This window comes from Apus apus, chromosome 7 (genome assembly GCF_020740795.1).
Source record: "Apus apus isolate bApuApu2 chromosome 7, bApuApu2.pri.cur, whole genome shotgun sequence".
Lineage (NCBI taxonomy): Eukaryota > Metazoa > Chordata > Aves > Apodiformes > Apodidae > Apus > Apus apus.
In genome coordinates this window covers 15,874,650-15,902,597 of record NC_067288.1, presented here as the reverse complement: position 1 = coordinate 15,902,597, position 27,948 = coordinate 15,874,650, and the positions used below count along the sequence as shown (strand labels likewise).

At 39.0% G+C, this 27,948-nt stretch overlaps 1 long non-coding RNA gene across 6 annotated transcripts in view; it reads right to left on the bottom strand.

Moving 5' to 3' along the window:
* LOC127387346 (uncharacterized) overlaps positions 1 to 27,948 on the bottom strand; it is a 508,224-nt gene that overhangs the window by 228,062 nt on the left and 252,214 nt on the right. The window lies entirely within an intron of this gene.

Sequence of the window (27,948 nt, the reverse complement as noted above, 5' to 3'; positions counted from 1 at the left end):
CCACTGTCAGAGACAAATCCAAAGTCCTTTACAGAGTGCAGACAGCTCTGTTTCTTTGTACTTATTTCAATTTGCCAAGCAGGCAGGTCAACACAGCAGATTCAGTAACAAACTAACAGAAGGTGAACATTCAACTATCTGCTGTCACGAAATAATAACACATTCACATGTTCACAGTGGAGAAGGTGGTTGTTTCACTACATGGACTAGAATTCAGACCTTCCTTTGCACTCTTTTGGCTTCATTCCAAAAGCTGCGTATGCTGATATGGTGTCCCTGCCTATGGCAGAGGGGTTGGAATTTGATGACCTTTAAGGTCCCTTCCAACCCCAACCATTCTGTGATTCTGTGACTAAGCCTATGATGAAGACTCTGTCACATGAGGACTTACAGAGAAGAGCTCAGTGCTTGCACTGCACTACAGACTTGACCTGGTACGAAAGCTGATAATCACCTTAGAACCTCAACAAGAAGAACATAAGAATTAGTGCCACAATAAACACACTTTTCACTATAAATTCCCAAATAATATTTTTTCAATACTTGGAACAGAAAAATAGTTGCCAAAGTAGTAATCTTTTATATAGAATTACTATAAAAATTCCATATGCTCAAATGTCTGATTTTGTAAAGGAGAATCCAAACATCTGCCACAGTCCACATGGAGAGGACATTTAGGCCTTTCATTTGCACTCCAGAGCCTCACATTTATTAAAAATGAAGACGCCTATACACTGTAGAATTTAGAAGAAAAAAACAACTTACTACAAAACAATTGAAACAAATGCAGATAAGAAGCCTGAAAGAAATAAGTCAAAATATGAACTGTCCTGTTCATCTCAGTATGACAACCTCTGAAACCAACCATGATACAATCAATGATAGTATCTGTAACTAATTCACTAGAATATATAAGCAACGGTGAGGAATATTAGTAACTAAAATGTACAGAGAATTTCCCAGATTTCAATGTGCCTTCCTAGGAGGACGTGTGAAAGCCTGGCTATACAGCAACAGAAGGTTAGCACAGGTATATCTTAATCAACACATTACAGCTGGGTTGCAGGGACTCAATCTTTGAACAGTTTGTGAAATAGAGTTCTAAGAGCAAGCCAAAGTACGCTTCCACAGCAGCTTGCAACTAGACAAGGTATGCACTGTTCAACACAAACAATTTTCAATAATACCTGCAAGTGCCATGACCCAAATGCAATGGCAGTCACAAAGTTTTCTAAAAAGCCCTCATTTTATGAACAAGTAAGAAAGGGTTATAATGAATTTTGGCAAAATTAATTAGTAAGATGCTTAAATCATTGCCTCCCTTGTAGAGCAAAATTCAGCTTTTCAGTAAAAGTTTAAATACAGATTAAAGCTGGTAATCTATAAAGGGAAAAACCAGGTGTCAGTTTGCGACACCTGGTCTACTGCTATCAGTAAAAGAAGGAAGAATTCGAAGAGTCCTTCAAGAACATCACACTGCCAGCAGAAGATTACCTGTGGAAGGTTTACACATTATTTGCACGTCCTTGTTACATAAGAGGCTACAAAAAAAATCAGATGGCTTAGCTCCTACCTTAGTCTTCATTCAGACTGATGAAATTAACTTTTAAACAATTTATCAATGCAAACTTCTGTAACAGGAGCATAAGAACATGCCTTTCTTGGAGTGGAAATGCTTGCTAACTCATGTGATATGTTTTTCTAAGGCACTGAAAGGTCCTTGGGTGAAAGGCTCTATCTATGCATATGGTATAACTGCATATTAACAGCAATAAAAATCTGTTTGGATAGAAGTATTTTTTTGTTGTTGTTTGTATCTTTAAGTGTGAGAACTGCAGGGCTAAGCAATACTGATGCCTTCAAAAGTCCAAGAAAGGGGATCCAGTCTTCCCTACAGGGTAATCCAACTGGTGCACAGTAATAAACAAAAAATAAAGATATTTACAACTTTCAAATATCTGAGTCAATGTACAGGAATATATCCCATTCATAAATGAACTGTTCAAAGATTGCACTGGGACTCAGAATGTACACCAGCCACCATCTTCACAAGGCAATCAGCCTACTAGGCATTCCCAAGGCTCTGTGAATGGTTCAGATACTTCTGGCAAAATAAAAGAGAAGCACCTAAGAACTTTGGGGAATAATGAGCAGTGACTAGCTGGTTATGAGAATTATTAATATTATAGCTTGGAGGAAAGGTAGCAGATGACTTCATTTAACAACACGGTTCCAGTGACTCATTGCCAGGAGTGGAAAGAGGCGATAAGCTGGCTGACTTTCCACTCCAATATTCCTTCCCCCATTACAGTGCCTTCCTATCTCTGTCATCCTACGGCACGTGCAACAATTCCATCCCAAACACTTGTTCTTCTCACCTTTTCCCCAGTATATGAAGAAGAAAAAGGTCAGTCTTCCTCTTGCCCACAATCCTTGACCAAAACCATGATAAGACAGGAGAGATGAGAAGGTGGTGGCGACCAGTCCATTTTAAAGCTTTGATTTGCTTTGTCCATGATACTTCACATTGCTGCCAAAGGGAAGAGCTGACAAGAGAAGGAGAAAACCATATCCCAAAGCAAATGGATCTATCCGTTAGCCTCTCTCAAGTTGTTGGCTGTATATCCTGGAATGCCTAATATTCAGAAAATTGATTTTGGTCAAGGCTCAGGAAAATGTATGTTTTTATTTTACCCAAAGTAAAAATATTGGTCAATGTGAAATTAAAAAGTGAAAATAATACTCCCCCTTGTAAAAAATTCCAGCCTCTTACATTCACAGTATCTCATAGACTTCTAAAACAAATAACATGCATTTTATGTGTTTTTTTCTACTAACATTTTATTGGTATTTATAATGTAGTACAGAAGGAACTTTTAAGAGGGGAAAAAGCCAAGTTACAATAACATACCAAAGCATTTAGAAAATCCTGTGATTGCAGAGGACACAGACCATGCTACCTTCTTTTTTTCAAGGTGAGGAACTGAATTCATCAGGCAAGTAATGCAGATCCTTTCAGTTGCCAATAGGGCACACATTGGCATAGAAGGAATGTATTTCAGGTGGTTACCTTTTCACATCTCCTATTCTTATTCCAGCTAAAGAACTAGATCTACAGTCCCACAGAAATAGTATGTACAGATTACTATTAATACAGGAGGTAGCAAACAATTAAGAAAACCCCAAATGTAGTGAAAATAGAAGTAACATGCAGGAGAAGGGAGAACAGACTGGATGATAACCCCATAACCAAATAAGAGCTTTCTTAATTTTTCTCTTAATTGCTTGAGCCAGATGTCAGTAACTACAGTGTTTAGAAAGGTGAAGTTCCTAATAATGTTTCTCATATCTCTGACCAGATATCCAAGACATGTTTGAGATATACAAATTAAATTCCTCGTGGCACTTGTTGAACACAGCAGATTTTATACCCACGGTGCACAATCGAAATTAGCCAGGCAATCCTTCAGAGTTCCCATAAATTACCTCTCAAAACTTCTCTTCACAGGTATTGGGTATTCTGTCATTTGACTTGAAAGTTATTGACACCTGACAACCTCTTCAGCTGCCAGTGTCATCTGCTGCTATCTTAATTGGGAAAATTTAAGCAAAACCTCCTCCTCCCAGCCTTGAGGACAATGATCTTGAAATGAGAAACTGGAAGCTCTGGTGTCTTATTTCAAATCTAATGGTTGTCCCTATTATCAACTCATCTTTAAGGGATATGTGGTCATCTGGACTCAGATTAGACATGGAGCTAAGCTGCCTTTGCCAGACTGGATACAGAAAGCCACAGGCCTACATGAAGCTAGCCAAAGGACTCTCAGCTGACCCTCTAAAGCCCCAGGCTGGGGTTTGAAGGGCTTTCAACACTCCATCAGGGGACAGGCTCCCATGTTGCTAATACCATACATGAATGTAGTGCTTTTTCTCATTACTTCCACCAGAGCTTGTGAGTTTTGAAAGACAATACTACTGCTATCAGATCTTCTTTCCACTGCTGTCCCTTAGTCCCCAGGACTGTTGTAAACACAGCAGCTCAGTGCTATTTCGGAGTGGCAGAATGAAACTGCCCATGTCCTGCAACCTAACACTTATCTGATGCTAAAAGAGATATACAATGGACAACAGTTTTCCTTCCACTATAAGACGATGCAAACACTGCTTAGCCCAAGTTGTTAAAGAAAATATAGGGTTCTGACCTAGGTTTAGCTTCAATTAGTTATATTAATACCCGCAGCTCTCAATCAAGTCTGCTTCCACCACACTGCCCTTAAATATATTTTATGTTGTGTATTGCCAAAAGTTCTTTTGCAGATCTGCTTTTTTAAGAGACGTAGTCAAAATAAAGACATCAAAGTAATAAAGGCCTGGAATCCAATAATAATAATATGTTAATTCCAATACCACAGAATGGTAAAATCCTTTTACATTTCAGCAAACAATCTGTCTTTCTTGCAGGCTATAACTGCGCAGATGACTAAGGCAGTCTCTGAGGGGGTGGAAAGGCATGTAGAAATGTTCTGGGTTGCAGCTTGTTAACCATTCCAATGGAAGCACACTCCACTGCCTCTAATGAGCTCACTATTTTAAAACAAAGCTATTGCAACCACTGTAGAGCTCACTGGTGCCACCAATTAGTGGAAATACACACTTGGTTATTGTTCCTTCTAAGGTAAAACTTAACTGTCATTTGAGAGCATCAAAACCACACTCACCACTGGTGAAAGCACAGTTCACCACACCATCTGTGTGAAACATTATCCAGAGAATGAAAAAATAAAAATAAATAGCATATTAAAAAACAACATTATGATGGCTGCTATCCAGATGCAGTTGCTAGCTCTTAATCTTCTATTTAATTTTCTTAAGCATGAAAGCTTATAAATGCATGACTTTTATATTGGACTGCCTGTCTGCAAGGCATGATGTTTTGGATTAGTGTGTTAGTTTAACGTTAGATATTAGGATGTGGAAAAAGATGAGAATTTCTGATACAACGTCAGACACATCAACAACGCCTTTTGCAAAGTTAGTCTGAGGTTAAGAAAGAGGCTATTACTAGAACCAGTAAGAACATGATGACTATGTTGCATCACTACACAGTTTGGTGAGAAATACAGAAAATGGGGAAGACCTCAGGGAACCAACACAAGGTTTAGGACAGAAAGCACCTTGAGAGGGGAACTTGGGCAGTGGGGAGGAAACAGAAGGGGGTCAGCTACAAAGAGTCACTGAAATATTGCCAGGTTGAAACAAGCCCAAAAAGCAACCCCACTAAAAAAAACCAGGGCACAAATGAGTGGCAGGCTCTGTCACAATCATTTTTGTCCCAAAACTAAAGAGAGTAACAAGATGAGTTAGAAACAAAGTGGGTCCTGTTCATGTGCCAAACTTAAATCTCCCCAAGAGAAACACACAAGGGCTATGTAGCATGTATAGTTCCTAAAGGTGCAAGAGAGGCAGTCTTGACTGAGAACATACAGGTGATCATGGAGTTGGTAATTCTGTCCTCTAGGAAGAAGTAGAAATCACAACATCAAACAGCACTTTCCCATTTGAGGCTGCAGCTATTTACTTTCCTCTTCCCTCTACTGTCTGACCAGACAGGCAGCTCCATCTAGGAAGTGGAAAGGAGGCAAATTCCTTGAACTCTTGGCTTTCTCTACTTACACATATGTAGTATTTATTTAGGAACTAGCTTTCTGTTAGTAACCCATGCCCCCAAAGAGATAACTCTTACTACATCATACTTTTGCACTTAGTAAGTGCCATTTGTTTGCATTTTACAAGAAAAGCTGGTCTAAAACCAACAACATCTGAACCATCTCAAACTGCTGGAAACTAGAGTTCATTGGGAATTCTTCAGTGAAACTTGCTTGTTGAAAATGCTGGTTCATCAAAATCTGTTTGTTTTCCCCGAAGTCTCTATTTCAGCCAACATCTGATGAAATCAGACAGGTATTGGCATGTCTGGCTTACTGCCAGCCTGTCTACCGAGGTGTTGGGAAGCCCAGTTTCCCAGACTGCTGTATGTCCTTCTACTGAAGTTCTCAGAACTGGATTCTTACCAGTCAGGAAGCCTTGACAACCTAAACCAGAGCTTTTGGGATTGAGGACCCTTGCCACATGCCTAAAAATATCTTTCAGGGTCTGCTGCTTGCAGATTTCTGCAGGATGACGTGTCATGATACTGAATCCCAAAGCTTTCAGCTTCCCAGTTCTGGTAACTGTGCAGGCTGCTCATGTCCTATACTGCTCCACAAGTTGGGAGCCAAGTGGTCTAGAAATCTTGGGTCCTTGCTCTCAGGACAGACCATATGATGGACTGCGTGTCCTGAAAGCCCTGGCACCAACATAATTCCCTCCACTTTGACTCTCCTCTGCAATTCACAGCACTAAAACTGACCAAAATTATGCCATACTCCATCAGTCACCTAAGTGTTCCCTGCAGCACAGCTTATTTCAGATATACTAGGTTTCCCATAGTTCTGGCTTTTGTCAAAAATAGGGGGCAATTCTCCCCTCTTCCTTCCTCCAACCTCCAAGAAAACATTAAAATCTATGGCAGAATGAAAACTACTTTTCCCAACCAGCTCTACCTGCACTGTTAGAAGAAACATATTTGGCTATTTCATGACAGTATCCAGAGAAGTCTGTAATGCAGACACTGGTATTTCAAGGTCTGTTTCCTACAGCTCTTCTCTATTAGGAAGAGATTTATTTTCCTTTCACCAGGCAGAGGAGAATGCACCTTGCCCTGCAGAGGCATTTTTAAGTTTTGAAATAGGCCCTTCTATTTCCAGGATTTTCTTTGAGATTGCTGCAGTCAGTGCTTGATAAAATAACCTGCACTGTATCAAAGTGTTGATGCACAAGCCCCAGGAAATCATAATTTTCCAAAACCTTTATGCTAAGTCTCTCAACTCCTGCTACAGTAGCTAATACAGTATGAACAGCACTCATCCTCTTAAACCTTTGGGTTCCTGTGTCTAAAAATTAATTCCTTTAGGGTTTGTTTGTTTGTAGATATCATGGGTTCAGTCCAGGATACATAATATTTTTGTCAAGAATAGGAAGAAAAAGCAAAATCATCTTCAGGAAGTATGACTGAAAGACTGCCAGAGCTCACAGAACATCAAAACAGTGTGCAACACGACCAGGCTTGTTTTCCTTTCCAGTTAACTGAACGTTAGGCAAAATTTAAAGCCTGATTCAGTACAAAATACACCCACAGTTTCCCTACAGTAAAAGCTTGCACAAGGCTTCTGTAATGCTGAGCCTGAATGATTTCTTTGCTAACTCAGGCCCTCAGGATTCCCAGTACACATATGTAAGCCCGGCTGGAAATGGGGAAAGAAAAGAGGGCTGACTCCTTACCACTGCAGTGTGGGCCTGGTCTGTGTAGCAGACCAGAAGGTCATAGCAGAGGGTGAGAGGAAGCACTGTTCTGCAGAAGAATTTTGTTTGTTCAGAAGTATAAGAAACTTTGAAACACCATATAAGGGCTGAGACTCAGGGCCTGCTGAAAAAACCTGCTGGAGCTGAGCTCTGCGCATAACTCATATGAACATTAATGAGAGTTAAATGCATGCATTGAAAGAAGAATAGACCCCTTAGTGATTTGTCAAGATAAAATTCAAAATAACTTTGAATGCTCAGAGGTAAATATTAGGTTTAGGAATTAAAAACAGAAGAAGTAGTGAAACAATTGCCTATAATGAGATCCAGGAACAATCTACCCACTGTACCAGGTTTTCATTAGTGTTATGGCCTGCAGCCATACCACCTTGTGCTGTGATCTTAAAGCTAAGATGGGTTGGGCTGGTTAGTATTTGGAAGGGAGACCTCCAAGCAAGCTTTCCACTGCAGTAACAACTTAGTGATGCCACAGAGAATGTTCTTCCTTCTGATTCAGTATTGGATCCAGGTGCTTAGAGAGCTGAAGGTCTTTTGTGCAAGATCTGAATCTAAGGATCTGATGATCTGTGGTCATTACAGTATGCCTGTCATTTCTCATGAGTGTTACAATATCACTTTGAAATGGCTACTGTAGAGGTAGTTGCACATCAGTAATAGATAAGTGCTGCCAATATAATACAACAACCAACTTCACAGGGAGCTTGAAAAGCTAAATTTGCCAATATAGGGTAAGTGGTTCAAGTCCCAAAAGCTCCAGAGAGGTGCTAAGAAGTGTTTGCTGTATTTTTTTTAAAGGTTCATATCTACCATCATTCCAACTCAGAGCTCTGCAAAAGGAGGGCAGTTTTAAGCCTGGGGTTACCACTGACATTACCACATGCATGTACATGTATGTGCTCTAACCCCTGCACACACAGCTGAGCTGCCTCCACAGCAGCACCTGAACCATCAGAGTCCACAAAACGGACTGATGGGTGAACAGCAGACAGCTTGTCAACTGTCCCATCCCTGCTCTTAAATCTGCTGGGATTAAACCCCTCAGGCATTTGCCCTGCAAGGAACTAGGTGCAGTCAGTTGTAGACACTGAATAGTTCCCTGTATCTGAACCAATGGGACTACTCACAGTACACAAACTTAAAGATGCATCTGTCTCCAAAGAATGAAGGCATAAATGAGCAATGCAGCTACACAATTCCTAACTGATGTTCTTGATTTATTAACCTCCTTGGTTGTCAACCAGGACACTGTCCCAACACTGTTTTGTTTGTCCATGTAGGACATGATCCTGAATACTGCTGAGAGCCCTTGAGTCTGTAGTGCTCGGAGGGCTGACTTCATCAGGAATTCACTCAAATACATCAACCGGAGTTCACTGCATTCAATGGGATTTGAGAGCATTTGGCATCCCCTAGAAGGCAATTAGCACCTTCCTGAAAATGGGCCTTAGACAATCAGATCTAGGAAGTTAAGCCAGCTTTTCCGCTGGGTTTTGGGGCAGTTCATATTGCATATAATAAACAGTCACTTTAATTTTTGCTTTCATTTTAATACGTAGTTTTGAACAGAGCTTGAGCTGTCTACTAACATTCAGTATGATACTATTACTGGACACAGTAACAAGTCTCTGATACCTATGATTTGCCAGAACTGAGTTGCTAAATCAATTTAATATAGAAATGCATTATAACATGAGCAAAATAAAACATCTCTCCCCTCTTTCATGATGCTTTTATTTTCAACATGTGGCTAAATAAAACAATCTGTTCAGGATACCCACACAACTTCCAAAAGTTGCTATTCTCTGACTTCTTGCAGTGACAAGGAAGAGGCTACAAGTCTGCTGGCTTCAAGTAGCCTCCAGGCTATGTCATAACTTTTGTTTGTACATGGGCCATATTTGCGTAATATCTCCATTTCACCATTGACTTCATAAAAACAAGCAGGGTCACATAAACCAGCTGGTGATACATATTTTAGAGGAGGAGGGAAACTATCAGCACACACTACCTGCTGTCTTATATCAAAAACTCTTCCAACTTACTGTAAATGAGGTTGGAAACTGGAACCATAGGAAAAGCCTTTCCTTAATTTTCATATTTTTCGTTGCACTACATATTAGTCCTAGGAATTCACTCCCACTGCCACAGGCATTCTTCTTGAATGAGTATGTTTGATATCTGTGTCTGTTATCATAATGCAGAGAAAATACTGTGGCTGATCAGCACAATGAAGACTTTACTACACAAAATGCTGGATAGGCTGCTGTGAACTGTCAAAGAGCATATGACACCAGTTATTCAGGACATCGTGGTGATCCGCTGGAGTAAAAAGACCTTGGAAGGATTTCTACAAACAAAATGGTGGTCAGAGAAGAGAAATTACCAATTGAAAATATCCATTATAGCCACTTAATGTTAAGGCAAGCACCTCAAACCCATTCAGGGCGACTTTTCAACAGTGCCTTGTGTTTGCAACAGCTCAAACTTTGTTAGGATAAATGAGACTTATTTCCTTCTTTGAGGCGTGATCCAAAGACCACTGGAGTCTATAGGAGCTTTTAAAACAAATCAAGTAGGTTTTGGATTAGTCCCTCAAAGACAATTTTGCAGAAATATGAAGCATTGTAGTTAGTACATTTTGACAACTAAGTATTTCATACTCATAAATGACAGAATGCTTTAAAGTCTGTACACTGTTAATTCTTTGCTTTGCTATTGATAGCTTTGTAGCTACATTTCCCACTAATAGCAAATTACAACACAAAGAATCATGTAAATGTCCAGCGGTAAATGCAATCAGGAGAACTGAAAGAAGCATGGCCCCATTTAGTTTCCAAATGCTGCTCTAATCCTTCTAAAATCCTAACAGTTTCTACAGCACTGCATGGGAATCCTTATGCTTCAGAAATACATCTTATTTATCCATGCAGTAGGCGGCTCAAGGCAATAGGAAAAAAAAAATAAAAAAAAAATCAACATTAGGAAGGAGTATAATGCTTTTATAGCATCTTGTATCAGTCTTCGCACCAGAAAGACTTAAACCACCAGATGTCAAAAGAGCGTATTATCCAGGATAAACTGAGCACTGCTGCCACTGTCAACTGTTTGAATATATATGCACTTGAAGCACTGACAGCAATAAGAGAAACTCCTGTTTACTTTTTTTTTTTTTTAAGAAATACACATCCACTTCATCCACTTTTCTTTTTATCCGGATAATGCTGTAAAGTTCTACAAAGAGGTTACACAAAACAACTGCAAATAAAGTGCATGCACATAAATAACTTGGTCTGACTTTTTGTTTAACGTCCAAGATGATTGGAACAGATTGTATCATGAACTACTTTGCCTTTAGCTAATTAAATAGCCGTCCTCACTTACCATAAAGCATATTCTTATTAAAACAAGTATCTATATTCACTCTGTTGGAAAAATTACTTCCAAGTAAGTGCCATAAAGCCCATTACATTCCTGCTTTAGAAGTGGATCAGATCCAAACAGACAATCAAAGGATTTCACTGGATTATTTTAGATTAGAAAAACTCTGGAAGACATGAGGCACTGACAAGATCATAAAGACATAAAGGATAAATTAGCAGTTACATACTAAATGAAGTACTCCAGCAGTTCCTAGCGTAGTCAAAAAAAAAAAGGGAAAAAAAAGAAAACAAGGAAAAGGTCCCATTGTACTTATCTAAACCCAAATGGAAATCTGTTTATGCAGAAATAAAATGTCATAACTAAATGCTATCTCTCATACAAATCAGATAGCTATTTCAAAGTTTAAAACAATATACAAAAATAACAAAGTTTGCCAACTAGCTGAGTAGGAACTTATTTCTTTCCACAAGTTCCCTTCTAAATTGAACAGAAAGGACCATGTTATGATTTAACATATTAATGAACCATTATTGCATAACTGTATTTTTATTGCAAATATATTACCTGCTAAATGATGCTGTTTTTCCAGAAAAAGTTCACAGTACAGATTCTATGGGAATATTTCCTGCTGACAGTTCCTAAATCTTTCAGAAGCTGTCAGCAACCTCAGAAATCAAGTTTGCAGTGTACCCTAGCAAGCAGAAGCACATACATAGGCTTTCTATTTTTAAACTGTAATCCAACCCATTAAAGAAACGCCTTAAACATAAAAGATTATTGAAAATAAGATGATCCTATCTTACTTGACAATCTAAAGGACACTATAAACTACATGTACTCTAAGCTGCAATTTCTCTAAATATAATTTGATGCTTAAAATCTACTTCCCCCCACACACACTAATTTCTGCCCAAACTGGTTATCCTCAGAACCTCGTTAAGAAATCCTTGATACTAGAATAAGTAACATTAAGTAAAATACACATTTCCACAGAGAAGGCTGATCCATGGGGAACACCCTGTTCTTTCTGTTTAGCTGCACCCAGCCTGCCTATCACACAATCTTCACCCAAGGAGCTCATGAAAGGGTGGCAAGTCACTCAGAAGCTTAAAAGAATTTAAGCAAAAAAAAGGCTATAATTGCAATCAATCACTAATTATGAACTGCCAGAATTTTGAAATGTCCTCATGCTCTGCTCCCCTGTAATGTTGATGTTCTGCTTTTTCCGTATTTTTTTTTTTTAGTAAAGACACAGAGGAACCAGACACAATTGAGTGTAACTATTTCCTGGAAACAGGACTGTACCAACATCATAATGCCGTATGATACGCTGAACATGAGCACAAACATTCCTTACCAAAGCTTACTGAAAAAAACCTGATTACCAATGCTTCTATTCAATCTGATTACTCCCTTTTTATTATAGCAGCCATTTTCAAAGTGACGCTCAAGAGCTTACAGGCACAAACTCCGTTATCGGTAAATTGGATTTTTATGACTAATTTCCCCATTTGCTGTTTGTTATGAAGATTTGTGCACATAAATCTGGTACACAATTTCATGACTATATTTTAGAATGTCCCTTTGTTTTGGACTTCAGCTAGAAGATAACTTTCTCAATAACATAATGTATTCCAATATACAATATTCCACACTGCTTTTCAGCTAGGTTGAGCAACAGAAAATAGCCACAGTGGGAAACGGAAATTCTCCCACCACAGCCAAGAGCTTGAAGGTTTTATTACCTCTAAACCGACCTCCCTTACACTCTTCAGGGCTGTGAATCAGGGCAAGGGTTGTATTCCAGAAATCACTGGCTGGCAGAGAATGTTCTGCCAAGTCATTTTACCTGCTGATCTTAGCTTAATAAGTAACAATTCCAATAGACTTAGATCAGCTTCAAGATTGGCAAGAAAAGGTTACTTCGAGCGGTCTTTTCCACCTATGTTGCAGATGTTGCCTTGAGACCTAGTTTAGTAGTCCAGCTGATTATCTATACATATCTGTGTGAAAGCTACTGGCTACTCAGAAACAAGACTAAACTAGCTTGCAACTCCTGGCTGGGATCTCATCAGGCCAATCTGCAACTGTTCTGAAGGGCAGACAGAATCTGCAATTTTTAATCTCATCACCACAGAGGCTGCAGGTATAATAGTTCATAATCAACATACTTAAATAATGAAAAGTGGTAGCAAGAATTAGTTCTGAAGAGTAATGAGGATTTTTTCTGCTAGTCTTAAATAAGCATTTAAAGCAAACACTTAAATCCAGTTGGCATCATAGAAAATGCTGTAAAAGCAAAACCCATGGCCACAAAGTTTGCTTTAGAACTGAAGCCTAAGGAAAGAAGGCAAAAATGTGGATTACTATTTGCTACAAAGAGAAAAAGAAAAGGATGGATTAGAAAGGCTGATCAAATTAGCCAGGCTTTTTACAGCTGTCTAGCGATAGGACAAGGGGCAATAGGCACAAACTGGAACATAGGAGGTTCCATGTAAACATAGAAAAAATTTCTTTACTGTGAGAGTGACAGAGCCCTGGAACAGGCTGCCCAGAGAGGCAGTGGAGTCTCCTTTACTGGAGACATTCAAAACCCACCTGGACATGTTCCTGTGTGATGTGCTCTAGGTGATCCTGCTCTGGCAGGGGGGTTGGACTAGATGATCTTTCAAGGTTCCTTCCAACCCCTAAGATTCTGTGATAATGTATCACAAAAGTATGTGCATGGAGGTGTCTATGTCTATTTTATACACACAGTTGCATCTACATGCATACATATAGACACTTCTGGTCTATACGTGTAATGAGCAACATAGGTATTGTTCACCAAGTAAGGAAACTACAGTGCATGGTCTTCATTTTGCATAAGCTTTACACTAAGTCCAGAATCTAAAAACATTTACATTTTAACTTCTTGAAGCATCGCCATGTAAACACCTTCACTTGAAAAACAAGAGTTTGCCTTCCACCCCTAACTTTGCTTAGAAAACCTCCAATGGATCTTCAACAAAATAACATCAATCCAGCTAACATTTTACAGATCTGTTCCTATGTAGATAGAAGCTTCCTAGGGAACTAACACTAAGTTTTGGAGAGATCAGAGCACAAATGTTCAGCATATATGGGGTTTGTCACACACTATAAAAAGCTTTTCAGAAAACCACCACGCAGTGTTGGGAACTACTTTTAGCTCTTCAGCAAATTTACAAAGCCCTCCTTATTTTCAGTTCCCCATCTGCAAAGTAGAAAAAAATTACCATACTCAACTTCCTTCATAAAAGCCTTTGATACCTATTGAATAAAAACACCTTCTAAGAAACTCACACTCAGAGTGGATTTCACATAAGTGAATTAAACCTATGGGTACAGATGCATGTATAGAACAGACTGGCAAGTTAATGCTTCTACAAAACCAAAACTATAAAACTATCATAACATTTTAAGTCGAATTTTTGTAAAAGCCAAGCTCAAGCAGTGTGCTCTATACTGTGTATTCTGAATGGACAGAACTCTAAAGAACTACCAGCTAGAAACTTCATGCACTTATTAACCCAGAGGTTTGTATTCAGTCTCAAACAAGCACTTTAAAGAAGCCTTCTTATAAAAAAATACCAGTGTTGTTACAGCTAAGTTTCTCTTATATATCATCTATCTCTCACGTAACTGTACATACTTACTAGTTGTAATCTGAACAATTTATAATTTAAAAACTTAATTTTCAATATTGTTTTCATTTGCATATATAGAAGCACAACTACTTTTCCTCAAAATTTTGGCCATTTTTTCCAATAAATACATTAAAAAACCACTCAAACCAGTATTTAGGTACTTTTATAAACATATTTTGACTTTCAACAAAGCAGGGTAACATTTTGCTGTGTGTTAAGTCTTCTGAAGAGGATTGATTGCATATGATACAAACAAGCTCACTTATTAGAACTGTTCATTTTTCTGAGGTGAACGTTCAAGCTACATGCTTCAGGGCACAATTATTGGGCTGAATCACTTTTTAAGGTAGTATTTTTTGGTGAGTGTGTGGTGGTTACACATATGCAAACACAGACCAGCAGGAATAGAAGCAGCAAGATGAATGCTAAGTTTTATGAAGTAAAAGGGTTTAGCAGACTTAGAAACAGAAGCATTTTGTTTATCCAGAAATCAGCAATAATTTAGAGGGTGCCAATGCAAACTTCTAACAACCATGCAAAAAAAATGACAAGAACCAGTACAAACCAGGTCAGTTTAAAGTATGTGGTTAAAAAAAATAGGCATTAAAATATGCTGTTACATAGCAGATTTTAAATATGCTTTTACCCGATTTGCTCCATACTTTTAATCTCAGCAGGCATCTCCTATCAGCTATGCTGACTGTGTCCTCTAGCCAGCTCTTGCAGGCACCAGCATGTCCTTCACACTTCCATCTTCCCAGGGCACCTGGTTTGTAGCTATCATGGGATCTCTCTTTTTGTCTCTCTATGGTCCTTCTCAACTGAGACATGACCCCTAAGATTCTCCTCTAAGAAGCATTAGTTCCCATCTTCCTCTCACATTTTTTTATTCCAGCTGGCAACATGTTCTGCTACAGGACAACTGTTTTCTTGGTCAAGTTTTTACAAGCCTTGTAAAACGCATCACCTCAAATCTCCTGGTATTTATCATGAAGTGAATGAACTAATCATTTAGGAATTTCTAAAATGGGAAGAAAGGAGTTCCCTTCTGCTGTGGCCTCTAGGTCATGTTTGGTGGTGTATTTTGGTTATTTCAGCCTTTCCCAGCAGCAAGGTTTTCTCCCTCTACAGACCAGATTACAGTCATTTGCTAGTTCCCTCTGTGTTTGTCTCTCCAATGTGTGTCCTTCCCTGGAACTACAAACATGAGAAGAATCTATAGCTGAAGGTCATGGGAGGTATCTTCTGTCTTAAGTAAGTGGACAGCAACTCACATCTCCTTTGGACCATTCTGTCTATTGGAGAAGTGCACCTACCCTACCTGACAGGAGGCTGTTTTGGTCTTTTATCACCGCTGTTGTCCAACTGCATTTACAACTCTGAGCAATAAAGAATTAACCCTTACTTTTTTCTTCCTCTCCCAGGTTTTACAGTGGGTATCTCCTTAGAATTCCACCAATACATCATGCCTCAAAGGGAATGGGATGGAGTTAAACTAGCAGTTCCTCAGATGTGAACAAATGGCCCTTTTTTTAGATGACCACTGATTCCACCTGCTCAGTTTAAACAGAATTTTAAAATCTTTATGGCTAAAAAAGATCCCCCACAACATCCTTCTCTTTAAGTTGGAGAGATATGGGTTTGATGGGTGAACTGTTCAGTGGATAAGGAATTAGCTGGATGGTCACATCAAGAGGTTAGAGGTCAATGGCTCGATGTCCAGATAGGAAAAGTTGACAAGTAGTGTCCCTCAGGGGTCCGTACTGGGACCAGTGTTGTTTAATATCTTCATTAATAATATTGACAGTGGCATTGAGGGCACCCTCAGCACATTTGCCAATGACACCAAGCTGGGTGGTGCAGACAGGATGCCAGAGGGATGGGATGCCATCCAGAGGGACCTGAACAAGCTGGAGAAGTGGGCCCAGGTGAACCTCATGAGGTTCAACAAGGCCAAGTGCAAGGTCCTGCACCTGGGCTGAGGTAACCCAAGATATGAAAACAGGCTAGGGGAAGACATGCTAGAGAGCAGCTCTGTGGAAGAAGACCTGGGGGTACTAGTAGATCAAAAGCTGCACATGAACCACCAGGATGCAACTGCAGCCCAGAACGCCAACTGGGCTGCATCAAAAGACATGTGGCCAGCAGATCAAGAGAGGTGATTCAGCCCCTCTACTCTGCCCTGGTGAGACCTCACCTGGAGTACTGCATCCAGCTCTGGAGGATGTCAACATGTTGGAATTCGTCCAGAGGAGGGTAACAAAAATTATCAGAGGACTTGAGCACCTCTCTTACCAAGACAGGCTGAGGGAACTAGGGTTGTTCAGCCTGGAGAAGAGAAGGTTCCAGGGGGACCTTACAGTGACCTTCCAAAACCTGAAAGGAGCTTAAGGCTGGGGAAGACCTGTTCACAAGAGCATGTAACAACAGGACAAGGGGTAACGGTTTCAAGCTAGAGAAGGGTAGATTTAGGAAAGGTGGATTAGGTAGATTAGGAAAAAGTTATTTTATATGAGGGTGGTGGATCACTGAAACAGGTTGCCTAGAGAGGTAGTGGGCACCTCATCCCTGGAGACATTCAAGGTCAGGCTTGATGGGGTTCTGAGCAATCTGTTTTAGTGTGAGATGTCCCTGCTTACTTTAGGGGGGTTGGACTAGATGACCTTTAGAGGCCCCTTTCTACCCAATACATTCTATGATCCTCAAGTCTAACATGCTATTCATTCATGCTAACCATAGAGCTCTAATAGCTCTCTGAATTCAGACTGCTATTGAAATAAAGCAATGTATCTATCCATACCAGCAACACCTTCTTTCTTAGAGACTGAATACAGTTTATCAATTCTAAGTGTTATATTTCTAACAGAATCATCTAGATTTCCAAGAACCCTGTGGATAGATAAGAGAGTCCGTTTTGCTGTCATTCTGGCACTGAGGACAATAATAAAAAAAGTTAAATATTTTAGGAAAGTAAGGTTATTTCTCCAGGCTCCTTTTTTTTTTTTCTTTAATATTTACTAATAGTACCATGTCAGATAAATGATCCATCTAGTCAAGTAGCCTGACTAACAATGTCCAGCAGACACTGGAAAACACATGAATAGAGGTAAGCACACAGTGGTATTTCTCCAGAATGCTTTCCCAACAGAGACACCAGCACTATAGTTGTATACAACAACCCTTGATGGGTTCCTCCCCCAAACTCTGACCTTCCCCTTTAATTTTTGAACTTATGTAAAATTTTAGCATCATGTGACATGTATTTCCACAGTTACTACCTTTTTTGCTCTAACAAACCACCTTCAATCAGGAATTGCCACTGAGAATTCCAGGTTCTTTTAAACCACATATCTTTTTACACAATCTCAAGGATAAGTCAGAACGAATTTTTCCCTTATCAAACACTTCCCTTTAAAATACTGCATTCATGGTATTGCATAAAAATCCCAAAATAAGGTTTAATAAAGCAAGTAAGAAATGACCAGGCAACTAACAAACAAACAAACAAACAGAAACACCACCAAAAAACAACACACCCCACGATGCTCTGTCATAGGACATGCAGGGATGCTGAGGCCCAGGCATCCTCGTTGCCAGCACTACTGCTCAGGTTCCTTTAACACTGCAGGAATACATCAAGAGCCCTTTGTGTCTGCTCGCCAAGCAAAAGCTAAGGACAGCTTATTTTATAAAACAGATCAGACTGTCTCAGATGAACTTTCTACTGTTTCCATACAAGGGCCCATGTAGAGCAGAATGCAGTTCCTACCATCACACAGCAATTTCTTTGAAATCTTTCCCACACAGGCAGTATGGTAAGGCAGTGTTGAAGACAAGAGCTTTCAAGAGATACTAGAAGCCATAAAGTACAGGCATGGACAAGTGCCTTGTAAAGGTAAGTACCCCCTCTACTGACCTGAAGATGCTATCTTCCCAACACACCGAGTATAGTATGTACATATGTGTGACTACACACACTGTATGGGAGTATATGCATTAACTGATATATTCACAGAAATGCAAAAGATTAATGCCAACCATTAATATGGCAATATTTTCTTCTAGAGATGTATCAATACTGGTTTATTTCTAAGGTCTATAGCTAATTTAAACTCTGGGTCATACAAGCTTCATCTACTAGCACACCCATTTATCAAATATGTCATACTACATCACCAAGAAAAAGTGTTGAGCTGCTTTCTAAATCAGCTACTTTTGCCAAGAGTATTTTGGACAATGCCACCTGCCCAAGGAATTATTTCTGCTAAGCTGTGTCTTAAAGTCCTGTTGGCTGTGGGGCTGCTTCCACTCTTCACTAAAATCAATGGATACCCTTGACGTCAGTGACAACAGGGTAAGGTTTGGTGCTATAAAAATATAATGCCCACAATATTTGTCAAAGCAACTTCATTCTGAGGTTCTCTGTCATGGTGAGGAAAACCCCATTACTGGCTCACTTTAAAATTGAACTGTGGTTTACAACCAAGTGCTAAATCAAATTCAGTCATATACAGTGTAGGATTTAAATATATATTTTAAAGGAACAGAAAGAGCAGTTTAGGCACCACATCCACCAACTAATTCACTTACGTCTGATACAATCTGGAGTATGCATTCTGAAGTACAAACATACAATGTTTCTTGGCATATCTGAGACAGTTCAGCATCATAAATATACAATCCACAATTGTCCAGCACTCAGGGAGTGTTAGGTACTCAAGCCCAAATAAATTTACATAGAATGGAAGTGGGTTGTAGAGAAATACACACTGAATTAACGTCAGCTAGATAAAACACATCTGTTCATATCTGGAGGGATGGAACTGAAAGTCACCTGTCCTTATTCAGACGGGACTCAGAACTGATGTATGAACAGTTGGACTAAAATGAAAGATGCATGTGTCCAGGATAATGAAGAGACAGAATACACCACAGGAGAAAAGACACTGCTCAGAAGATGCATTTGTTTGGGCTCTCTTGATATTCCCTTAAAATGTTGCTGGAACTGCCCTGTACTAATAAGCTGTTTCCTGAAATGCTTTCAGGCACTCTTAAGCTGCTTGTTTCAAATTTTAATTGCCTAAATTTTTAAACTTCTAGAATGATTAAACAATTAGAATATAAGATGTCTGAACAACACAAGACCAGTCATGGCATGAAAATGAGTACAAGAGCAGCACACATTGCTTGGTTGTTTTTTTTTTTAAAAAAAAAACCCACATCATTCTATACAACTTCAGGTACCAGTAATAATAAGAATTTTTAGTTTCATGTCTGATAAACTACTAAAGGATATATGAATGCCAGCTTTTAAAGATGAGGGGTTTTTTATCTAATTCATACTTAGAAGAGGTTAGTGGCAGACAATTTGAAATGCTTCTGTATCAGTAATAGCACAGCATAATGAGAAAGAGCTGGTAACTTGTGAAGTCAACATCATCATCTGTTCTGGTACAGGCCGAAGTGATTTCTGCTATTTCTGTCACTTACCTCAAGCATTCTCTTTTATCACACCTTACATTGGTGTTGATCCCCAGGTAGGTCACTGAAAGCTTTTTTGTGGACAAGAAATCCAGGTGCTGAGGTTAGCCCTTCAACATTTAAATGTACAACTACCAGGTAGGATTAATCTAAAATTATCCTGTGGTTCTCTTAACTCCTAAAGCAGTTGCTTCATTCCCGCTAACAACACTTTTGTGCACAAGCACAGTAAGTGTTAAGCCTCAAAAACCATGAAAACTGGAGATAACAGTGGCTGTACATCAAGGTCCATCAGGTAGCAGATATCAAAACTGCTGCTTTCACTGCTGTGGGCTCCATATATTAGCACTCAGAATGGTTGAATCAGCACACAAGTCCATTTCTTGAAAGGTATTAATCTTTTTAAAGGTGAAGAATTAATAACATACAGAAAGAGAAAGGGTGAGAAAAATGCAATCTGTTACAGGTCTGGGAGAGTGCAAATGAAGATTAGAGCTGTAGTTAGCTGCCGTAAGAGATTGCAGCCATTGGTGAACAAACCCTCCCAACTCAATGGCATTTGTCATTCTCCAACATTCCAGCCTAAATTACATTTAAAATAATTTTGAAACAGTGGAATTGTTCATAACCAATGTAGAAGGCAATATGAGCATGGGATGAGGCTAGAAGTAATGAAAAAGTGACATAGATTCTTTATTAATTAACATGTATTCCTTGCAGAAGAAATAGGCAGAGGGGAGCAAAGCAATATGGATCTTCCAGGTTGCCTTAAACTACAAGATGGAAATAACTGCAAATTCAGAACTATCTGCTAAATTTCAGAGACTCAGCAGGACTTTTAAAACAATCTGTGTTTCTTTAATCCCAGTCTTGAAGTGTTTCAGAAAACGCAAATGAGGATCAGAAATACATCCACAGAAGAGATGGAAGCAGGCCAGATGTCCTAATATAGACAGCAGCTATGCTAAACCCTCTTGGGACTGGAGCTGAAGAGAAAGCAACCAGAACCTCCAGTTTAGAAGTAATTTCCTGCTACTTCCCTCTGCTACTGAAACCAATCCATAAAGCAGGATGGAGCCATTTTTGGGTTTGGCCAGTGCCAAACTGCACAGACCAAGGATTTGAGGCTTGTCCTGGCACAACCATTAGGCACTGACAGAGGGTGGTCAGGTGGTGCTAGACTCGGGTAAGGTTCTCACCACTCAGAGCCACACAATGCAGTACTAGATTGCTCAACATTTCTACTGCCAGTAGACACGTGGGAGAAAGATGTATAGAACTTCCTTTTCACAGCAAACACCCAGCCATACTGAAAAGACAGATGACTTAAAAGAACAGCCTTCAGTCAAGCTAGTTCAAGACAAATTCCAAAAGGATCACTTTTTTGAGTCATTTCTCAATACTATGAGGACTCATTTTTATCTTTACCAATACACACTATTGGCATACATACATACAGATATTGACCCTTTTTGTGCATTTGTTTTACCTAATCTGGTTTACAACCTCAAGGATAACCTGTGACAAGAAAGAGACCATTGGTTTATTCTGTGATGAGGAAAAACTATTGCTGCAGTTACATCCTGCCTTTTGTCTTAATTTTTTATCTCCTTATCCTTGCCATAGGTATGAAGCTTCAAGAGAGCACCTGAGAAAACTGCTCTAAACCTCTGTATTCATTTGCCTATATTGCCAGTTGCCAAAGTGTCCATAAACAGGCCTGAATCTTCTCAATCTTCTTCAAGTTCAGTGAAAAAACTCATGTGGAAGAGTTTTCAAAACTGAAGTCTAAATATTTAATTTTATTCTTGCAAATTGATTTATGAGCAATAACATATAATCACTGAATATTTTGTTACTGTTTCAGAGAAAAAATATGCAAAAATACAGTTAGAATACAGCACAGTAACTATGTTGCAGCCTTCATACAAACTGTGGCCCAAAATGCTGCGAATCGTTATACAAGATAACGGTTTAAATTACATAATGCAGCTACAAAGACATTGTATGTATAATAAATTGAAGTACTGGATCATAAATCCAATGAGAGAGATGAGTTAACAAGTATAGGCAAGACTGAAAGATGCATTTTAAGATGGATGTGAGGAGATGGAGAATCAGTGGACACAAAAGAAGGTTGCTCCATGCTGGCAAAGTACAGAAGAGTCATCTTGTTAAGAGCTGTGGTTAAGGACAAAAAAGCTCTGAGAAAGAGGGTGGAAGCAGTAACAAAGGAGCTGGTACTCACCTGTCTTATTGCTCATCCTGTCAATCTACCCCTAGGAGATGGGATGAAGCGCAGCAAGATTAGACTGTTAGCACTTATAGCAGTTGATTTTGCTCAGATTAAAAAAAAACAACATAGAAAACAAAAAAAGCAGCAGAGTAGGCTGACTGGATCTGAGAGGACCACTGAGACCAAAGCTGCAAGAATGGCAAAGGCAAATGAAGATGGGAGGATTCAGCAAGACAGTGTAGAGGACATAGCTCTTTTGCACCTGACACATTTATATTCAGAAGGAACAAAAACAGAGTTACTGGAGCATATGTGCTATAAATGTGACATTGAAAGGCAGCATGAAGGGTGACACAAACCAAGTCTTTTACACCGAGGTCAACTGGCTGCAGTCAGTCACTTGTCTCAAATTCAGACTATGCATGTCCTAATAACCAAAGTATGAGTCCTATACTAGGGACTCTGAATTGACTTTCCAAAGAATTGAGATGAAAATTAAACCATTACAATTAACTTAAACATGCTATGACTGTGAACCCAAGTATATTTCTCTACTACTCTCCAACATATCATATGGCTGAGAAGCAAAGCAAACAAAGCCCTCTATAGGATGTCTGAAGCATAAGCAAAATGACCTCTAAACTAGGTGCTTTACAAAGCCTAAAGGCAAGCTTCAACCTCCTACTTAGGCAAGAACAACTGATCAGGTAACAAAAGCCTGCACTGAGCTCCAAGTACAGAGACATCAGTACCTTTCTGGAAGTCTAGTATAGCCTGGGCAGCTTTATATTGGTATAGACTCTACTGATGCAGAGGCCACTGGGACACTGAAGCCAAAAGGATTTTAAGAACTCAGATAATTTCTCCACTATTTTGTGACACATATCTTTGGCTTAGGGGCAATGCCAGCTGGGATCAGCACCATCTTCCCACACCTTCTGCAAAGAGAAATCACTGCTCTGGCAATAAACATCCTCCTTTCCTGCCCAACTACCCAGCAAGAATATCACTTCTCACCTTGCTCATCCCTCCTTCATCTGAAAGAGACCAAAGCCTGTGCCAACTGCCACTGATCTTTGGGTGACTAATTTACAATGTTTATCCGCTGGAATGCAGATGTTATGATTTAACATAAAATAATATCTGAATGTGAAATCATGTTAATAGATGCAGACTAGAAGAGCACAAACAGAATTTACAACTCTGCTGCACAGCTCCTTGTGACAAGATACCATTAGTTAAGGCTTTGTGATAAGCTGCAGTGATGCTCAGTACCTGCATTCCACTCAGTACAACACTGAAAGTCTGCCACTAAGGTATCAGACCAGTCCTTGCCCCACCTTTCCTCATTCAACATCTAATGCTGAAAATATTTTCCAGGTAGGATAAAAAAGAAAACGGGAGGTGGAAAGATAGGACTTCAACCCAGTTCAGTCCAATTTTTAAATGGAGTCAAGTGTTTTTCACTCTAGATGCCTGCTTACTTATTCAACTCAAGTTCATTCTTAGGGGGATCTTGTCAATAAAGTCAAATCAGGCTTTCTGTGAGCAGTGAGGTTTTTGAGGGTCTTTTTTGAGGGCTTCATTAAAAGCAGACAGTTTCTCTAACCTTTTAGCAGAACCTGTTATCTGATGACGTGAATTAAAGTCTCTCAAATGACTAATAATCATATCAAGGCTGCCATGTCAGCTTGTAGATTTGAATAAGAGGGTCTGAAAACATTTGCATGCCTCGATGTGCCAGTGCTAAGAAGCTAATGTGATAGTGCTGTCATAAAGCACTGGAAAGACATGACTTAATGTAATCTGTCATGTCATATGCTAATCTTCAGCCATTACTTGAGTGCTGTAAGTAAGTAGAAAGCATTTGGGAGAAATCCTTTTCAATTTCTCTGAGTACCACTTCTGCTGCTGGTCAGCTCAAATGGGTTTTGTGCATTTAATGCAGAGCTCAAGTCAAGTTGGTTTAGGTCACACTTAATTAACCAGCACATTGATGGGTTGGGCTGGTACGGCACTTGGAAAATGGGTATTCCTGATACTGCCTAACAAGTAAATATTTCATATGGTGAAGGAAAAAAAAAAAAAACTTTCTCAGTCCTTGAAAAGAATATGTCCTTTCAGAAAAGCAGCGACTTTTTAGCAATACACTGTTTTCTGTGCCTCACTTACCTTGCTTCTATGGGTGAAGACAATTTAAACAAAGATTATAAATAGTTAAAGACATTTCCATTTGTAACAGCAAACTTTTAAAGCACCTGATCTGGACTTGTCATTTACACAACAAGAGACAGCTTTAAATGCAGTGTACTTTTAAATAAGAATAGAGAAAATGATCAGAGTGGAAATTTCATTTTACTTATTTGTTTTCAGAAAATGACACCAACATTTTTTTAATATACAGCAGGTAGAAGAGGGAGAAATTCTTACAATGGTAAGTACAGCACATGGCATGGAAAATTAAACATATTAGTGAGAATGACAGAAAATTCAGAACAATTTTAGCAAAGTGTGAAGGGATTTTGAGTCAACACTTGAAGGTTATTTTAATAATAGCTACAGCCTATTCAAATAAAAGCTTAAGAACCCTGTGCTTTTTACAGCTATGAGGATGTTTAGCAGGGCTCAGCAGTTTGCAACCTGCCCCAGCTAAACCTGAAGGCTTTGTGCTCAAGGATTTCAGATCATTTAGATTAGGACTGCCATAAAGAAATGTGGGAACATAACACTGACCCAAAAATAAGAAAACTTTCCTCATTCTGTTTTATTGGTGGTCACACTGGAATCAAATCCTGCAAAAGTCAGACATTTCATAGACCTACAGGAAACAGAGATAGACAATCTTTACAGTATTAGGTCATTATGTTAATTCTCCTGCCAATGCAGGATTGTTCCCTATAGTAAATCCTGAAGTGCTTCATTCAGTCTAAATTTAAAATTACTCATTTTAATAGGGTTTCCACCATTCCCAAAGGGGAAATGTAAAGTATCCTTACCCTCCAGCATCAAGTGTGGCAGTTCCCCTTTCAGATCTAAACCCTGCCTTGACTTGCTATAGGGAAATGTATGTTTTAATTTCAAGCCTCAGTTTCTCTTGCTGCTAAAACACTTCTAAGTTTCTGACCAAGAAAATAGTATTTCCCTTCTGGAGGAATAAAAAGACAAAAAAGTAAGCTGTCAGTCCTGTATGGGGTCAGTAATTCTTCAGTCCTTTAAAACTGGACTGCTCTGTTCTGCTCTCATACTAAAGACCTCCTTCCTTCCCATTTAATGGGTTTAATCATTCAAACACTAGTCTTTTAGAGACTTTTTTCTGAATTTCCTCATCTGATGATGACACTACTACAAAGAAATAAAGACCTCTGCTTTTTTCTGCATCACAGAGGTAGTATGACAGCACATCTTGCATTCCCACTTAAAGTACCAAGTGGAAAGGCAAGGACTTAGGGCAGATGCGACCACAGGACATCAGCCTTCACCAGTTCATCAGGGCAGTAAAATGAAGTCTTAGTTGCAGGTTATCTGCTTGGATTTTAGTCACCTGAACACTTTTGCTGTGAAGTCACCCAGGACCGGAGCTAGTTCAACCTTCTGGACAACAGTTTCTAAAAAGACAGTTTCCCTGATTATTGAAAGTCTTGTCTATAGCCTAACAGAGGACACTACCATGAAGCTTCTCCAGTAAGTCAGCCGGAGTATGTCAGCTAGACAACTTATTTTTCTTTTAATCTTTCCTCATACAGAGCATTCATCATTCCAATTTCTTGATAATTTTTGTTAGTGTTCTCTTAACTCCTTTCAAGTTACAGACTACTTTTGGGTATAATGGTGTCCAGAACTATTTTTTAAGAGGCTCTCCAGAGCTGCAAGAGGGATGCATATTTAGAAAGTGAGGCTGATGCATTTCACTGTCCTCTTAGTGTGTTTAAGGGGAAACACCCTATTTTATTTACTAACACATAAAAAGGCGCTATTTTCACAGATGAACAGACAAGCAAGCTGCATTGACTTGGTTGTCTCATACTATTCACTGCCAGGTAGCATGATTTTCAGAATATTTGCCTTTTACTAGAGACAAATTTCTATTTAAGTTCACATTGGGCTTTGTATTTGTTGCATTAGCTTGAGTTGCAACTCCAGTTTTGCATATAATTTGAGTTCCATCTGCACACAGTAGGCAAGTTTTGGTGAAGGACCTAATACGCAGCAATTCAAACTAACCCTTGCAGCAAGATGACTTAACAGGCATTTTAAAGCATAGGTGATACTTTCAATCCATTTCCAATGCAGTGTCTTCTGAAGGTCACCTCAAAGACTGCAGGTCAATATTCAGTTCACCTGCTGAGTATACAATGAAAGACCCTACTTAACACCATCTGTGATGGTACTTGCCAACCAGGAGGAGTGTGCTAATACTACCTACTGATTTCACTTGTGGCAAGATATAGCCAGCCATCAGGAAGAAGCATTTTCAATTATTGTCATCTGAGTTGGCAGGCTATGACTCAGAATCTCTATGTGCACAATTACACACACTCAGTTATCCAAACAAAGCAAACAAGGTCTAAGCTAGTTCAAAATTACTATTTATTGATCTACAGAGTAGCATTTATCAGGTGTCACAAATGTGTGGAGCATCAAAAAAGTTATGTAAAAGCATCCATTATGGTAAAATGCACTTACAAATGGCTTCCAAAGTTTGTAATAAACTTTTACAAGAAGATTAAATGTATCCTAAATTTTTCATGGTTTATGATCAATAGGCTATAGGAAATCAGCTCAAAATGACAATATTAAACTATGAATGTTTGTGTGCACCACTGCAGATAACTACCTGAAAGATGTAAATCAATAATAGAACAGATGGGAAAAAGAGAGATTATTTTTATATGCAAATGGAATGACTTAAACTAGTCATATCAGAAATCAAGACTATTCAGCAGAAAGGTTTTCTGAAGGTTATCAAATTTTTATTTATTAGTGACTTCTTCCTGTCATTGCAGGGAACATTAAGAGTGGAAAAATACAAAAGTGAGATCCTCCATATTGCATCCCCTCACACCAATATGATCTTAATTCTTCAGAAAATGAAGCAGCAGTTTCAAATGAAGACAAAGTTTATATACAGACTAAGCAAACTAAGATTCAGAAATAATAAATAACACAAGCAGATTATTAGCAGACTGACTGCACAAGAAAACAACTGAAAACAGAGACAAGAATGCAACTGTTGAAAGCCTCCTTAGCCCACATTAAACTGATGTCCTCAGACTTTTTTTGATATTTTTATGGCTTGATCTGTCTGCATTACAGTGATCACAGCGGAAGGCACCTTACTAGCTCTAGAGGACTCTGACACCTTGATGAGAAAGACAGATTTGAGGACCCCTTTGTATCTATTTGCCAGTGTAAGATAATTGGCTAATGTGATTTCTTGCACTCTTAATACAGATTAACAAAACTAGTACGGACTGAAGAAAGACCAGTATTTCACATTTTCACTGAAATATGATCAGATTTTTTATATAGCACATAAATCCATACTCAATATTCTCTAGGTTTCACAGCATAAAATCTTTCAAAGTAGGAATGACGAGAGCCATTTCCTCATTTGGGATACCTAACATTTACCTTATTAATCAGAAATACTTGCATACAAAGGAAGTCTTCCCACCAGTATGACCGCTTTTCTCAGTAACCTAGACAGGCTGGATATCTGTAGGAGTTTATGGATTTATTTTTCTGTTCTCTAGACACATC